This window comes from Triturus cristatus, chromosome 6, assembly GCF_964204655.1.
Source record: "Triturus cristatus chromosome 6, aTriCri1.1, whole genome shotgun sequence".
Lineage (NCBI taxonomy): Eukaryota > Metazoa > Chordata > Amphibia > Caudata > Salamandridae > Triturus > Triturus cristatus.
Genome location: NC_140589.1, coordinates 1,317,501,808 through 1,317,517,629, shown reverse-complemented (window position 1 = coordinate 1,317,517,629; position 15,822 = coordinate 1,317,501,808). Strand labels below are relative to the sequence as shown.

The 15,822-nt window shown below is 47.2% G+C and overlaps 1 protein-coding gene across 1 annotated transcript in view; it reads right to left on the bottom strand.

The window, feature by feature from the left end:
* KMO (kynurenine 3-monooxygenase) overlaps positions 1-15,822 on the bottom strand; it is a 412,483-nt gene that overhangs the window by 353,698 nt on the left and 42,963 nt on the right. The window lies entirely within an intron of this gene.

The following is a 15,822-nucleotide window of genomic DNA, read 5'->3' as shown; positions in this document are numbered from 1 at the left end:
TTGCTGTTTTTTTCAAATTTGGACGCAAAATATTGTTTTACTGCGCATGTATTTTTGTACACTCCCGCACACACATTATACTTCCACAATGAAACCATAAAAAATGTGGACAACTAAATAAGGATTACAAAAAAGGTGTTCCTACTGTTCCTCGAAAGTAGAGTTGGTGAAGTCAAAGAGAAGGCTGGATCCAACTTAATTCACCATGTGTCCATGGTTGGGAATCCATATGTTGGATTATGGTGCCCTCACACACCCTTTCAGGTGTCATGCTTCATCATATGGGCTGCTCCTCGTCGGGCCGGCGGTGCAATGCCCAACGGGCTCCCTTAAAAGGGGCACTTTGTCGGAGATCTTTTATCCAACTGCCGTATGGTGAAGTGCGGGTGTGGGGCCTGGATAGTGTAGATATGTGTTGGTGAGTTAAAACAAGGTTAAGAGTGCCTGGTGGGAATTCATTTTATTCTGGGGGCCTCCTACTCTGATTAAAAACGTGTCAGAGTGTCATGTGTTTATAGAAAGTGGGTCAACGTGTTTCTCGCATGGAGTAAGTGTACTCGTGATTCGTCAGGACCTAGAACAAAAACTACCTACATCTAAAAAACTATTTGTGCTGAAGTTTCTGTCAAACTGAGTGTTATTTTCAAAACATAATACCTGTTTGAGTCAGGAACTACCTGTAATGAAAGAAGGTAGGTTAAAGAGACATACATAGGTATGTATTGTACAGCACAGTTGGAAAGGGAGCCTTCAGTGTCACTCACACTCTTGTCTTGACTAAAAAGTGGTGATTACTGATGCGTCGCGAGATACATCAGCACTTAAAAACAAATAGTGGTGAATCCCCACGGTGAGCTAACGTGACTACTCACCTATGTGGAAATCCTATTAAAAAAAGCAGAAAATACACAGGTGTGACTCACCCTATTCAGTCATTGTCCAGACTAACTAAATAAGAAAATATAGATATTCATGTCGACAATAAATAAAATATTAAATCTTGAAAAACTCAAAAAACACATTTACAAAAATGCTATAAACATTAAAATAAATGTGCAAATAGAAACAAATATAAAACACTAAAAATAACAAGTAATGCTATACAATCTATTTAACTAATATTATGAAAACAATTGATGTGTACGACTATTGAATATACTATTCCCACTCACATTTATACAGCAATAGGGAAAGTGTTGGACTTCGGAGAGGGAAAGAGTTGGACTTCGGAGGAGTTAGATTTACTATTCTACTATTCCCACTCCAAGTAGTGCAACAGTAAGGATAGCGTAGGATTTCGAAGGGTTATATTTACTAGCAACCTGAATCTTCAATATAACTGAAAAAATAACTATTCCATAACTTACATATTTAAAATCAATTAAATAATAATTCATTGATAAATTAATTATTAATTAATTAACATCCCACTCTAGACCCCTACAAACCAGCATCCTGCAACTAAAACAAAATGAAAATAGATACATATTTAATAATTTACATATTTACAATTCAATTAAATCATTTACAAATAATTAATAGTTAATTAAGTATTACTTAATTAACGTTACATGCTATACCCTACATGTCTAGTATCCCACAGCTAGAAAAGTAATTAGTCCATTAATGATAAATTGTTAATTGATTGTTACTTAATTTTCCACTCTACACCCCTACAAAATATCAATCATAAAATTAAATAAAATGCATTAATAATTCTTAATTAATGTTACCTAATTAATTTCCCATCCTATCCCCCATAAGCCCAACAACCCTCTACAACACTATGAAAAAATTCTAAATCACTTAAAATTACAAGCTATATTTTACAAATAATAACATTTATATATTAATAGTACTACAGAAAATTAATATATCAACTAAAACACACGGAAATAATTTAAAACTGTATTTTTAACCACCCATTGGTGAAAACAATATGAAAAATGCTGATAATATTTAAAACTATATTACCTCAAAAAACTATTTTCTTCTCAATAATTTTTGTGCATCACACTAGTTGTGTCACAATATTTAATTTAATTTCCAATATATCTCTCTTCCAATATTTTTTACTCAATATTTTGACCAAACACCCTGCAGCAGTATAGCCAATTTATCATGGGCAGTAGAGGAAAGAGGGATATGGGCCCCAGGCTGCTCTTGATAAAATACAAAATTCACAGTTAAGTGTGCCTCCCAGGTCTCTGGGCCCCAGTACTACTGCACCTACTGCACCACTGGAAGATATGCCCCAGGAGGCCTGCTGTCCTCCTGAGCAGCTGCAGTTCTCTTCAGTTCTCTTCAGATCAGGCAAGCTCTGGTTTTGTCTAGCCATGGGGGATATTTTTCAAAGGTGAAAATTATGTAATTACACTCTAAAATCATAATTTTGCGCACTTTTTTCTAATTTACCAAAAAGATGATGCAATTTTGCACACTCCAAATTTCAACCACATCACGTCATGTAGGCCCCACCATCTCAGCCATAAGTACCCCATTTTGTACAGCAGTTGTTAAGATAGCTCAGGGGATAATGGTGCTTTTTGCTATAGACAGAGGTGTAACACTCGGTCACAGGTTTAAACACTCCTTTAGGGTCAACTCAGTCTTGCATCTTTCTATACTTAATAATAAATGACTGGCATTATAACTTTTGCCCACAGGCAACTGTATTTATAGGCGTGAGCTATATGTGCTCAATATTTGTAAATTTTTTATATGCCTGCAGGAGCCACAGTAGAAAGTGTCATTTCACGAATGTCTCTTATCTTGTTTCTCGGATGACCATATCTAGCATTTTTTTACTTTTGACATCATCTTGGCACTAGAAACCCCTTCTGCTGGCCTTTTGTTATACATCTGAACTGCAAAGTATCTCCCACATTGCAAAGCCTACTTGCAGTATAAAATATGCTAGTTTTATTGAGATACCGCTGCCATGTATGAGATTATGGTGAGAGTTTTCCTGGTTCTTGTATATTGAGCACAGTAATGCAACTTTGCCTTGATGTTCTAAGATTTCTTTTATTGGCATGAATATTGGCGTGCCGTAATCATTTACATCGTTACAACAAACAAATGATGGACGGAATGCTGACAATGCAGACATTCTCCCCCAGTCAAGAGATCTGGGTTAAATCCATCGTTCTTTTGCCCACTACACCACCCCAGTTTAGACATGGCCATATGCAAATCAGTCTTGACCCTGTGCCTCATGGGAACAGTCCAGCCCGAACTGCCAAGCCATATCTTCCCTGGACCGGAATCAAGCATCCTAGGACCGGTTTCTGGCTATCAGCCGTCATCAGCCAGGATAGCTTGACTCCAGTGGCGTAGTGAGCACGGGTCCCACGTCTGGGAATACCCATCCCACTTAGGGCGAAAAGCGTTACAACAAACAAATGATGGACGGAATGCTGACAATGCAGACATTCTCCCCCAGTCAAGAGATCTGGGTTAAATCCATCGTTCTTTTGCCCACTACACCACCCCAGTTTAGACATGGCCATATGCAAATCAGTCTTGACCCTGTGCCTCATGGGAACAGTCCAGCCCGAACTGCCAAGCCATATCTTCCCTGGACCGGAATCAAGCATCCTAGGACCGGTTTCTGGCTATCAGCCGTCATCAGCCAGGATAGCTTGACTCCAGTGGCGTAGTGAGCACGGGTCCCACGTCTGGGAATACCCATCCCACTTAGGGCGAAAAGCGTTACAACAAACAAATGATGGACGGAATGCTGACAATGCAGACATTCTCCCCCAGTCAAGAGATCTGGGTTAAATCCATCGTTCTTTTGCCCACTACACCACCCCAGTTTAGACATGGCCATATGCAAATCAGTCTTGACCCTGTGCCTCATGGGAACAGTCCAGCCCGAACTGCCAAGCCATATCTTCCCTGGACCGGAATCAAGCATCCTAGGACCGGTTTCTGGCTATCAGCCGTCATCAGCCAGGATAGCTTGACTCCAGTGGCGTAGTGAGCACGGGTCCCACGTCTGGGAATACCCATCCCACTTAGGGCGAAAAGCGTTACAACAAACAAATGATGGACGGAATGCTGACAATGCAGACATTCTCCCCCAGTCAAGAGATCTGGGTTAAATCCATCGTTCTTTTGCCCACTACACCACCCCAGTTTAGACATGGCCATATGCAAATCAGTCTTGACCCTGTGCCTCATGGGAACAGTCCAGCCCGAACTGCCAAGCCATATCTTCCCTGGACCGGAATCAAGCATCCTAGGACCGGTTTCTGGCTATCAGCCGTCATCAGCCAGGATAGCTTGACTCCAGTGGCGTAGTGAGCACGGGTCCCACGTCTGGGAATACCCATCCCACTTAGGGCGAAAAGCGTTACAACAAACAAATGATGGACGGAATGCTGACAATGCAGACATTCTCCCCCAGTCAAGAGATCTGGGTTAAATCCATCGTTCTTTTGCCCACTACACCACCCCAGTTTAGACATGGCCATATGCAAATCAGTCTTGACCCTGTGCCTCATGGGAACAGTCCAGCCCGAACTGCCAAGCCATATCTTCCCTGGACCGGAATCAAGCATCCTAGGACCGGTTTCTGGCTATCAGCCGTCATCAGCCAGGATAGCTTGACTCCAGTGGCGTAGTGAGCACGGGTCCCACGTCTGGGAATACCCATCCCACTTAGGGCGAAAAGCGTTACAACAAACAAATGATGGACGGAATGCTGACAATGCAGACATTCTCCCCCAGTCAAGAGATCTGGGTTAAATCCATCGTTCTTTTGCCCACTACACCACCCCAGTTTAGACATGGCCATATGCAAATCAGTCTTGACCCTGTGCCTCATGGGAACAGTCCAGCCCGAACTGCCAAGCCATATCTTCCCTGGACCGGAATCAAGCATCCTAGGACCGGTTTCTGGCTATCAGCCGTCATCAGCCAGGATAGCTTGACTCCAGTGGCGTAGTGAGCACGGGTCCCACGTCTGGGAATACCCATCCCACTTAGGGCGAAAAGCGTTACAACAAACAAATGATGGACGGAATGCTGACAATGCAGACATTCTCCCCCAGTCAAGAGATCTGGGTTAAATCCATCGTTCTCTTGCCCACTACACCACCCCAGTTTAGACATGGCCATATGCAAATCAGTCTTGACCCTGTGCCTCATGGGAACAGTCCAGCCCGAACTGCCAAGCCATATCTTCCCTGGACCGGAATCAAGCATCCTAGGACCGGTTTCTGGCTATCAGCCGTCATCAGCCAGGATAGCTTGACTCCAGTGGCGTAGTGAGCACGGGTCCCACGTCTGGGAATACCCATCCCACTTAGGGCGAAAAGCGTTACAATAAACAAATGATGGACGGAATGCTGACAATGCAGACATTCTCCCCCAGTCAAGAGATCTGGGTTAAATCCATCGTTCTTTTGCCCACTACACCACCCCAGTTTAGACATGGCCATATGCAAATCAGTCTTGACCCTGTGCCTCATGGGAACAGTCCAGCCCGAACTGCCAAGCCATATCTTCCCTGGACCGGAATTAAGCATCCTAGGACCGGTTTCTGGCTATCAGCCGTCATCAGCCAGGATAGCTTGACTCCAGTGGCGTAGTGAGCACGGGTCCCACGTCTGGGAATACCCATCCCACTTAGGGCGAAAAGCGTTACAACAAACAAATGATGGACGGAATGCTGACAATGCAGACATTCTCCCCCAGTCAAGAGATCTGGGTTAAATCCATTGTTCTTTTGCCCACTACACCACCCCAGTTTAGACATGGCCATATGCAAATCAGTCTTGACCCTGTGCCTCATGGGAACAGTCCAGCCCGAACTGCCAAGCCATATCTTCCCTGGACCGGAATCAAGCATCCTAGGACCGGTTTCTGGCTATCAGCCGTCATCAGCCAGGATAGCTTGACTCCAGTGGCGTAGTGAGCACGGGTCCCACGTCTGGGAATACCCATCCCACTTAGGGCGAAAAGCGTTACAACAAACAAATGATGGACGGAATGCTGACAATGCAGACATTCTCCCCCAGTCAAGAGATCTGGGTTAAATCCATCGTTCTTTTGCCCACTACACCACCCCAGTTTAGACATGGCCATATGCAAATCAGTCTTGACCCTGTGCCTCATGGGAACAGTCCAGCCCGAACTGCCAAGCCATATCTTCCCTGGACCGGAATCAAGCATCCTAGGACCGGTTTCTGGCTATCAGCCGTCATCAGCCAGGATAGCTTGACTCCAGTGGCGTAGTGAGCACGGGAATCAAGCTATCCTGGCTGAAGAGGGGTGAAACCCCGAAACCGGTCCTAGGATGCTTGTTTCCAGTTCAGTGAGGACCTGGCTTGGCAGTTCGGGCTGGACTGTTCCCATGAGGCACAGGGTCAAGACTGATTTGCATATGGCTGGGTTCAAACTGGAACGGCATGGTGAGCAAAAAAACGATGGATTTAGGCCCAGATCTCTGTACTGGGGTGAATGTATGACATTGTTCTGCATTCTGTCCATCAATTGTTGTTTTTGCATTTGTCACCCCCAAGTGGGAAGGGTATGCCCAGACGTGGGTCCCTTGCTCTCCATGCCACTGGAATCAAGCTATCCTGGCTGAAGAGGGGTGAAACCCCGAAACCGGTCCTAGGATGCTTGTTTCCAGTTCAGTGAGGACCTGGCTTGGCAGTTCGGGCTGGACTGTTCCCATGAGGCACAGGGTCAAGACTGATTTGCATATGGCTGGGTTCAAACTGGAACGGCATGGTGAGCAAAAAAACGATGGATTTAGGCCCAGATCTCTGTACTGGGGTGAATGTATGACATTGTTCTGCATTCTGTCCATCAATTGTTGTTTTTGCATTTGTCACCCCGAGTGGGAAGGGTATGCCCAGACGTGGGTCCCTTGCTCTCCATGCCACTGGAATCAAGCTATCCTGGCTGAAGAGGGGTGAAACCCCGAAACCGGTCCTAGGATGCTTGTTTCCAGTTCAGTGAGGACCTGGCTTGGCAGTTCGGGCTGGACTGTTCCCATGAGGCACAGGGTCAAGACTGATTTGCATATGGCTGGGTTCAAACTGGAACGGCATGGTGAGCAAAAAAACGATGGATTTAGGCCCAGATCTCTGTACTGGGGTGAATGTATGACATTGTTCTGCATTCTGTCCATCAATTGTTGTTTTTGCATTTGTCACCCCGAGTGGGAAGGGTATGCCCAGACGTGGGTCCCTTGCTCTCCATGCCACTGGAATCAAGCTATCCTGGCTGAAGAGGGGTGAAACCCCGAAACCGGTCCTAGGATGCTTGTTTCCAGTTCAGTGAGGACCTGGCTTGGCAGTTCGGGCTGGACTGTTCCCATGAGGCACAGGGTCAAGACTGATTTGCATATGGCTGGGTTCAAACTGGAACGGCATGGTGAGCAAAAAAACGATGGATTTAGGCCCAGATCTCTGTACTGGGGTGAATGTATGACATTGTTCTGCATTCTGTCCATCAATTGTTGTTTTTGCATTTGTCACCCCGAGTGGGAAGGGTATGCCCAGACGTGGGTCCCTTGCTCTCCATGCCACTGGAATCAAGCTATCCTGGCTGAAGAGGGGTGAAACCCCGAAACCGGTCCTAGGATGCTTGTTTCCAGTTCAGTGAGGACCTGGCTTGGCAGTTCGGGCTGGACTGTTCCCATGAGGCACAGGGTCAAGACTGATTTGCATATGGCTGGGTTCAAACTGGAACGGCATGGTGAGCAAAAAAACGATGGATTTAGGCCCAGATCTCTGTACTGGGGTGAATGTATGACATTGTTCTGCATTCTGTCCATCAATTGTTGTTTTTGCATTTGTCACCCCGAGTGGGAAGGGTATGCCCAGACGTGGGTCCCTTGCTCTCCATGCCACTGGAATCAAGCTATCCTGGCTGAAGAGGGGTGAAACCCTGAAACCGGTCCTAGGATGCTTGTTTCCAGTTCAGTGAGGACCTGGCTTGGCAGTTCGGGCTGGACTGTTCCCATGAGGCACAGGGTCAAGACTGATTTGCATATGGCTGGGTTCAAACTGGAACGGCATGGTGAGCAAAAAAACGATGGATTTCGGCCCAGATCTCTGTACTGGGGTGAATGTATGACATTGTTCTGCATTCTGTCCATCAATTGTTGTTTTTGCATTTGTCACCCCGAGTGGGAAGGGTATGCCCAGACGTGGGTCCCTTGCTCTCCATGCCACTGGAATCAAGCTATCCTGGCTGAAGAGGGGTGAAACCCCGAAACCGGTCCTAGGATGCTTGTTTCCAGTTCAGTGAGGACCTGGCTTGGCAGTTCGGGCTGGACTGTTCCCATGAGGCACAGGGTCAAGACTGATTTGCATATGGCTGGGTTCAAACTGGAACGGCATGGTGAGCAAAAAAACGATGGATTTAGGCCCAGATCTCTGTACTGGGGTGAATGTATGACATTGTTCTGCATTCTGTCCATAAATTGTTGTTTTTGCATTTGTCACCCCGAGTGGGAAGGGTATGCCCAGACGTGGGTCCCTTGCTCTCCATGCCACTGGAATCAAGCTATCCTGGCTGAAGAGGGGTGAAACCCCGAAACCGGTCCTAGGATGCTTGTTTCCAGTTCAGTGAGGACCTGGCTTGGCAGTTCGGGCTGGACTGTTCCCATGAGGCACAGGGTCAAGACTGATTTGCATATGGCTGGGTTCAAACTGGAACGGCATGGTGAGCAAAAAAACGATGGATTTAGGCCCAGATCTCTGTACTGGGGTGAATGTATGACATTGTTCTGCATTCTGTCCATCAATTGTTGTTTTTGCAGTAATCATTTACATAGCAAGATAATATTTTACATAAAATTGAACTTGGCTAATATGTCACGTACTGTTCTAGGCATTTGAAGCATTTTCCTCTTTGCAAGAAACTGACTTGTTGGGGTATGCTCCGCAGTCTACAGAGAAAACAACTTTTCTTGGGGTTCCTTGGCTTACATTGTACAGCGAGCTTAGAGATTCAAGGCCCTTTCCGACCAAATGCATATGCGTCTGTCAGATCTTATGGCAAAGCCACACGTTTTAGTTTTTTTCAGTACACCCTTTTACTTTTTTTAACTGTACCCCCAAACACACACACACACCCACGCACATACACACACACACACACACACACACACACACACTGCTCACACACAATGCTGAAGCTCCACTCTTTGAAGTAAAAGAATGCTTTTTTTTAAATAGAAAAAGCTTTTATCAAGTGAGAGGTTGGTTATTTTCAGAAATGCATCCAACCTAAAAAACAATACAAAATAGAAGATGTCGATGATCACGAAATGTTCAAGGAAAACTAATGCCTAGAAGCTAAAATATCAATTTAAAAGGGTTTTCCTTAATAACACAATATAAGCATTGATGTGAAACCTTCTGCGCGCTTGTGCAGGTGAACTCACTGCAGTTCACTAAATGCACTCATACAGGATAATTAGCTCTTAATCGTGACATTTCCTGGGCTATAGCCATTTTTAGGTCTCGCCTGAGTCAGCGCGCATGTGTTGCACTGCGAGGCTTCTAGTAAGGACTTTCAACTCGGAGCACACGCTCGTGCGTGAGCTTTTTTCTTTGCTCACATGCCATTGACCTTTGCGCGCGTTTTTCTAAGAAAGACAGTATGCAATTGACCAAAGGCGGGTGCATGTCCCGCCTTCTTTCTTCCCTGGCTAGGGAGCTCGGGAGCGAGCAGAAGCGCGATCGGGTGCCAGCTGCATACCTCCCATTCCTTGCCGTGCACACGCACCACGCTTGTTTGCATATTGAACTTTGTGGATTTTTCAAACTACATCTGAAAATACAAAAAAATACAACTGAGACGTCCAGCAGCTCCCTGTAAGTGTCCACCCGGGTTAGAGCAGCCGACTCCGGCATTAATGAGTGAACGTCCCACGTCGCACCACAGCCACTGCAGCACCGTGCTGGTCCAGGCTGACATAGCCAGTCAGCACGTGCTCCTGCAACACCCCTTCTCCCCAAGAGTATGCAGTGCTGGCACCCAAGAAGGTGCGCGTGCAACACATGCAGAAACTTTCCACCACAGAGCTTTGCTGTCATGTTGTCTGCTCTGAGGTAAATTAGGGTTGTCATGCCTTCCCCTTCCCAGGGACTGGTTTGGAACGAAGACCAGGTGCAGGGTGCAGGTTAAGTGAAGGCAGAAGATGGGTACAACCGCTGTGCAGGCAGCAAGATGAGTTCCCCGCAATGGAGTCAGTTCTCCAAGATCTGCCTACACATAGCGATGGCGTGCGATGCACGCCTGCCTGTGTTGCTGCAGATCCTCCTCACTTCAAATGCAGGAAGTGCGCACTTTCCTTATGTGTTAAGTTAATGATAGGCTGTAGAGTTTGGATCTCGTGACCTGATTGTTGTTATGGTACTCAGCATCTCTCACTCTGCAGTTTCTGTGCTGTTTTTTTAATCTCCTTCTCACCTGATGTCACTTTCTCATTTCCTTTCGTCTTTTTGAAGCTTTTACAATTAAAAGAAATAGTGACCCTTTTCACTTTAAGATTTAAAAGTAATCCGTCAGCGCTTTTTTGTGCAGGCATGCTGCCAACTGGCTATATTTTGTGTGGTTTGTTGTCAGTAGCAGTTGGCTCCATTAATAGCCATGAATCAATTCCCACCATGCCCTTGAATTCGAGCTTGCATTCAGACGCCCAAACCCGTAAGTGGACACCCATCGAAAATAAATCTGTTTTCTATAGTCTCCTCCTGTAGAACTCACTTCCAGGCGCGGATCGTCCATTGGGGCGTAGCCCCCCCACCCCGCGCACCCGCCCGCGCCCGCAGCTCCGTCGGTGTCTCTGAACTCAGTTTACTTAAGTTCAGAGACGCCGAGGGTGGGGAGAACTAACTGACAATGCATGTCAGTCAGCATGACGTCGGACCGTGGGCGGTCCGGCGTCATGTTGACTGACATGCATTGTCACAAGCCAGGGAAAGGCAGCACAAGTGCGTATGAGTGGGCATGGAGATTAATTTTTACTCCGTGCCCAGTCATGCGTACTTGTGTTTTTACTGCCTTGCGCATGCCCATTACGAGCCTCTCGGTCTCCTAATGGGCAGGCGGCGGGCGTAGCGTAAGCTGTGCCCTCAGCCAATCCTGGCGCTGCTGGCAGCGCCAGAATTGGCTGAGAGGGGTTGGCAGGCCCCTCCTCCAGTACTGTTACTGAAGGCGCCCAGGGGATCAGAGGTCTGAGAGCGAGGTGGCGTGGACCCGTGGACCGGCTGTGAGGTAAGCTTTTTTAATTAAATATTTCATTCTCCCCCCCGTGCGCGACCCCCCCCCCCCACCCCGCGACTGCCTTGGAGTCAAGCCAGAACCTTAACTCCGCTCTCCCTGGTATTTTTTGCCGCGCGCACGTCTTGGCCCTGGGCCTGCAGTGATCTTCAGCTCTGGAGTGGGAATCCTAGCTAAGGCAACTCAGCCTTCAGTTGGTCGCTTTGTTAATTAAAATTAATTATAACGCTTCGAAGTGCTATCTAAGGCCAGGATATTATGCGGCGAAGGGAGCTGGGCCGGCGCACAGAGACGATGACTACCTGGAGTGTTGTGTAGGAGGCCGACTTACCTCGCCATCGGCGATAAACTCAGCTGTTTAATTAGCAGTGTTGGTGGAAAATATTTAGTTTTGATTGCAGTCCCCGACTCGGAGTCCCTCTCACTTGTTGATGTTTCTCTATTTGTGTACTCTGTCCTTTGTCCCGATGTGCAGTTGTGAATACCTAACCACCGATACACATTTACCAGGCGGTCAGGTGTTCGATCCGCATTTGCTGCTTTGATGGTGCTTTCCAAGGAGGAACGTTGCTTAAAGTGCTCTTTGCAAGTGACATAGGTTTCTTGCCGCTAGGCATTCGTTAAGAAGCTCCGGGATATTGTTAGTGTGCGCAGAGTTGCAAGTGAAGCTACTACAACGTGCCTGTTCAAAGTAAGGCCGGCCGGTCTCAAAAGTGCCCAAGCTCAAAGTCATGTTTTGATGCTGCTGACTGTTAGTGACTCTCGATGGGTATCTGTGGTTGTCCGTGGAGGGTCCCTGTAAAATCACTGCATGCAAATTAGTTTGACTTTTTTTGATTTTTTTGAGTAGGGATTATATCACATTGCAACCTATAACGGCATATGAGCATTTTCCCATTGCGCATAAACATTTACCCTGGCCTGTACTATCTAATTTGAACTTTACGCAGTTATTTGCAGCGTCTGCTCAGATATTGACAATTCATGTGATGGTGCCCAATTAAGAGCTGTTGCTTTTTGCTTCAGTGAAATGCAAGATCTGGTCTGACTTGCTACAATATTCCAAAACACACGTTTTGATGGTTTTACCGAGTATTGTTTATTAAGAATATAAAAACCTAAGCTTTCTGTTTTTTTCACACTGTGCCTTTATAAACAAGTTGGACAGTATGTTTAAGTAACCAACTTGGAAAACATCATTATATTTGTACACATAAATAAAGTTTACGTTAAATCGACATGCAGGGAAGGGCACGAGGCTGTGCCAGGCAAGCTTTCCTGAGAGGCCATTCTTGTCTCAACGAAACAAATGTTGAAAGTAGCCTAATAGGTATTCAGGTGTGGAGAAAATAAACATTACATTGTCGGGATGGGGTAGTGAGGAGTCGGAAACCAGGTCTGCAGATATACGGTTTTATTCCTTTGTATTTCGATTTTTTCATACAAGGGTTTACGAAGGTCTAGTTCAGGGAAAAGGGAATCCGTCTTCCTGTTCTCCCCAGAGGGTTTCAGTTCTGTTCTTTGCGGTGAGGAACCTTTCTTTCCCGGGCTGGGGATGGAGCTGCTCCCTTCTATCGTCTGGGCCGGTGTGCTTCTCCAGGGTTTCGTCAGATGAAAGAAAAGGAGATATAGGGAGGGGTCAGTTCTCACTATTTGTGTATCGAGTACGTTACCCAAGGGACCGGGAGTGGAGGGATCACCAAAGAACACAACAAACAAGTGCTTCAAATGTGCACTTTAGGGCCGACTGTGACAGTTGAGGGAGGGGGAGAGGGGATGGACAACAAGGTTGTGCAGAAACACGGTTCTCGAGGCAAAAACGCCGTGCCTACACCTGTGCCCGCTCCCGCCTTCCCAAAACCCTTGACATCCGCTCCCGTACCTGGAAAAGCCACGCACCCCTTGGTACGTGGCTCGGGGATTCGCCGGGACGTTGGCCTCCTGGCTCGCCTGCTGTGGCTCCGTCTTCCGAATCGGCTCCCGTATTCCTCGTCTCTGCCGCCTCTGCTTTTTCCTCTCCAACAATCACCGCTTCCTCCTTCGCTCTCCCTCCTGAGTTCCGTCTTCCGTCCATATATCCCGCCTCTTCTCCAAGTTCCGGGCGAGTGACCAATGAAAGGGCCATGACGTCGTGGGAGGGTTGGTTTACCGATAGACTCACACTCCTGTTAAAGGGACCTTGCTGTTCCTCGGGCTGAGTCCCCGGCTCCCAGTCATCCAGGTCTTCACGCCAATCGTCCTGACGGGGAGGAAACAGAAGGTTTGAAGGCGACCACCACTCGTAAGTGTCCCGGGTCGGCGCCCCCCTGTCACATACCTCCCCCCTCGGACTCTCCCGATCGGGGAGAGTATGGGACCTAGAGAGATAATCCGCCGTCCCGTTGTCCTTCCCTCTTTTGTGTCGCAATTGAAAGGAAAAGGGTTGTAGGGACAGAAACCAGCGAAGTACCCTAGGGTTCTGGGATTTATTCCTATACATCCACTGCAGAGGAGCGTGGTCTGTGTACAGGAGAAAAGGGCGGCCCTCCAAATAAAATCGCAATTTGTCTATCGCCCATTTCACCGCTAGGCACTCCCTCTCAATTGTGGAATAGTTACGCTCCCTGGGGAATAACTTCCGACTAAGAAAGAGTATGGGGTGTTCCATCCCGTCTTCTCCCTCCTGTGATAATACCGCCCCGAGCCCCATGTTGGAAGCGTCTGTTGTGAGGATGAATTGCTTTTGGAAATTAGGGGAAATGAGTATAGGACTGGATGTGATCAGGTGCTTCAGGGATCGAAATGCGTCTTGCATGTCACTGGAAGGGTGTAACAGGAGCTTGGTTTGTGCTTCTTTTCGCAAGACATCCGTCAGCGGGGATGCAATGTCTGAAAACCCAGGGATAAACCGACGATAATACCCAATCAGTCCAAGAAAGGATCTCAACTCTCGTTTAGAAGTCGGAAAGGGGGTGTTAGTGATGGCTCTTATTTTCTCCGCTTGAGGAGCTATCATCCCATCGCCCAAAACATAACCCAGATAATTAACCTTGTGAAAGGCTGCTCTTGACTTCTTCGAGTTTATGTGAAGTCCAGCACGGTGGAGCGTTTGTAGGATGACCTGCAGATCTTGTAGGTGTTTTGACCATGTTGGACTGAAGATGACGATATCATCCAGGTAGGCTGAACAAAAAGATGAATGGGGCGACAGGATGGAGTTCATAAGCCTCTGAAATGTTGCAGGTGCACCATGTAGGCCAAAAGGTAGGACATTAAACTCGAAGAGACCCTCCTCTGTCGCGAAGGCTGTCTTTTTTCGATCCTCCTCTCTTAGGGGCACCTGCCAATATCCTTTGGTAAGATCAAAGGTCGTGATGAACTTGGCGTCACCCAGTTTCTCGATGAGGTCATCTACTCTGGGTATGGGGTAGGCGTCACAGTTCAAGATGGCGTTCAGGGCACGAAAATCCATACAGAAACAGGTACTCCCGTCGGGTTTCGGTACCATGACAATGGGTGATGACCAGTTACTGTGAGATGGTCTAATCACACCCAGGCGAAGCATGTCTTGCACTTCCCTCTTTACGTCCGCTCTCTGAGCTTCGGGAATCCTGTAGGGCTTCAGTTTGACATGCTTCCCCGGCTGAGTCTCGATGTGGTGTTCTGCAAGGGTCGTCCGGCCGGGAACATCCGAGAAAATCAGGCTATATTTCCGGAGGAGTTGTTGTAGATCTTCCTTCATGTTGTCAGTCAATTCTTCATTCACAGGAAGTAGAGACAACGTCGTGTCCCCGGAGGAGGTGGGGAAGATTAACTGGGAAGCCTTCGGCGGGGATCCTAGCCATTTTTTTAGTAGATTGATATGGAAACATTGCGTCCGGGATGGCGTCATTTGCAACCGGTAGGTGGTTTTTCCTATGGTGCTGACGACAGGATAAGGACCCGACCACTTGTTCTTGAATCTTTGCGCCGTGGTTGGTAGCATGACGAGGGCCCAGTCACCGATCTCCAGTTTTCTCCAGGTGGTCCCCCTGTCATATGCTTTCTTTTGTCGTTCTTGACTTTTCCTGAGATTACCGTGGGCCAGGTCCCGTAGCTTCCCCAGCTTGGATTTGAGACGACAGGTGTAATCCAGAAGGGTCCTTCTGTCTGTGTCTGTTTCGTTTTCCCATGCGTCCCGTGTGATCTCAAGTAACGAACGAGGGGTTCTTCCATATAAAAGTTCAAAGGCGGAGCAGCCGAGGCTGCTTTGGTCCTGGGCCCGTATCACATAGAGGGCCAAGGGCAAGAGTTGGTCCCATTCCTTTTTTTCCACCTCCAGCATCTTCTTCAAAGTTCCTTTGATTGTTTTGTTATAACGTTCAACCAGTCCATCCGTCTGTGGATGATATACTGACGTTTTAAGATGATCCAAGTGTAACGTCTGACATATCTCCTTCATGAGTCTGGAGGTGAACGGAGTACCTTGGTCAGTTAGGATGGCTTTTGGGAACCCCACCCGGGAGAAAAGTTCTATCAATTTCTCGCCAATGTTTTTAGTGGTGGGAGCTTTCAACGGGAAGGCCTCAGGAAACCTGGTGGCGT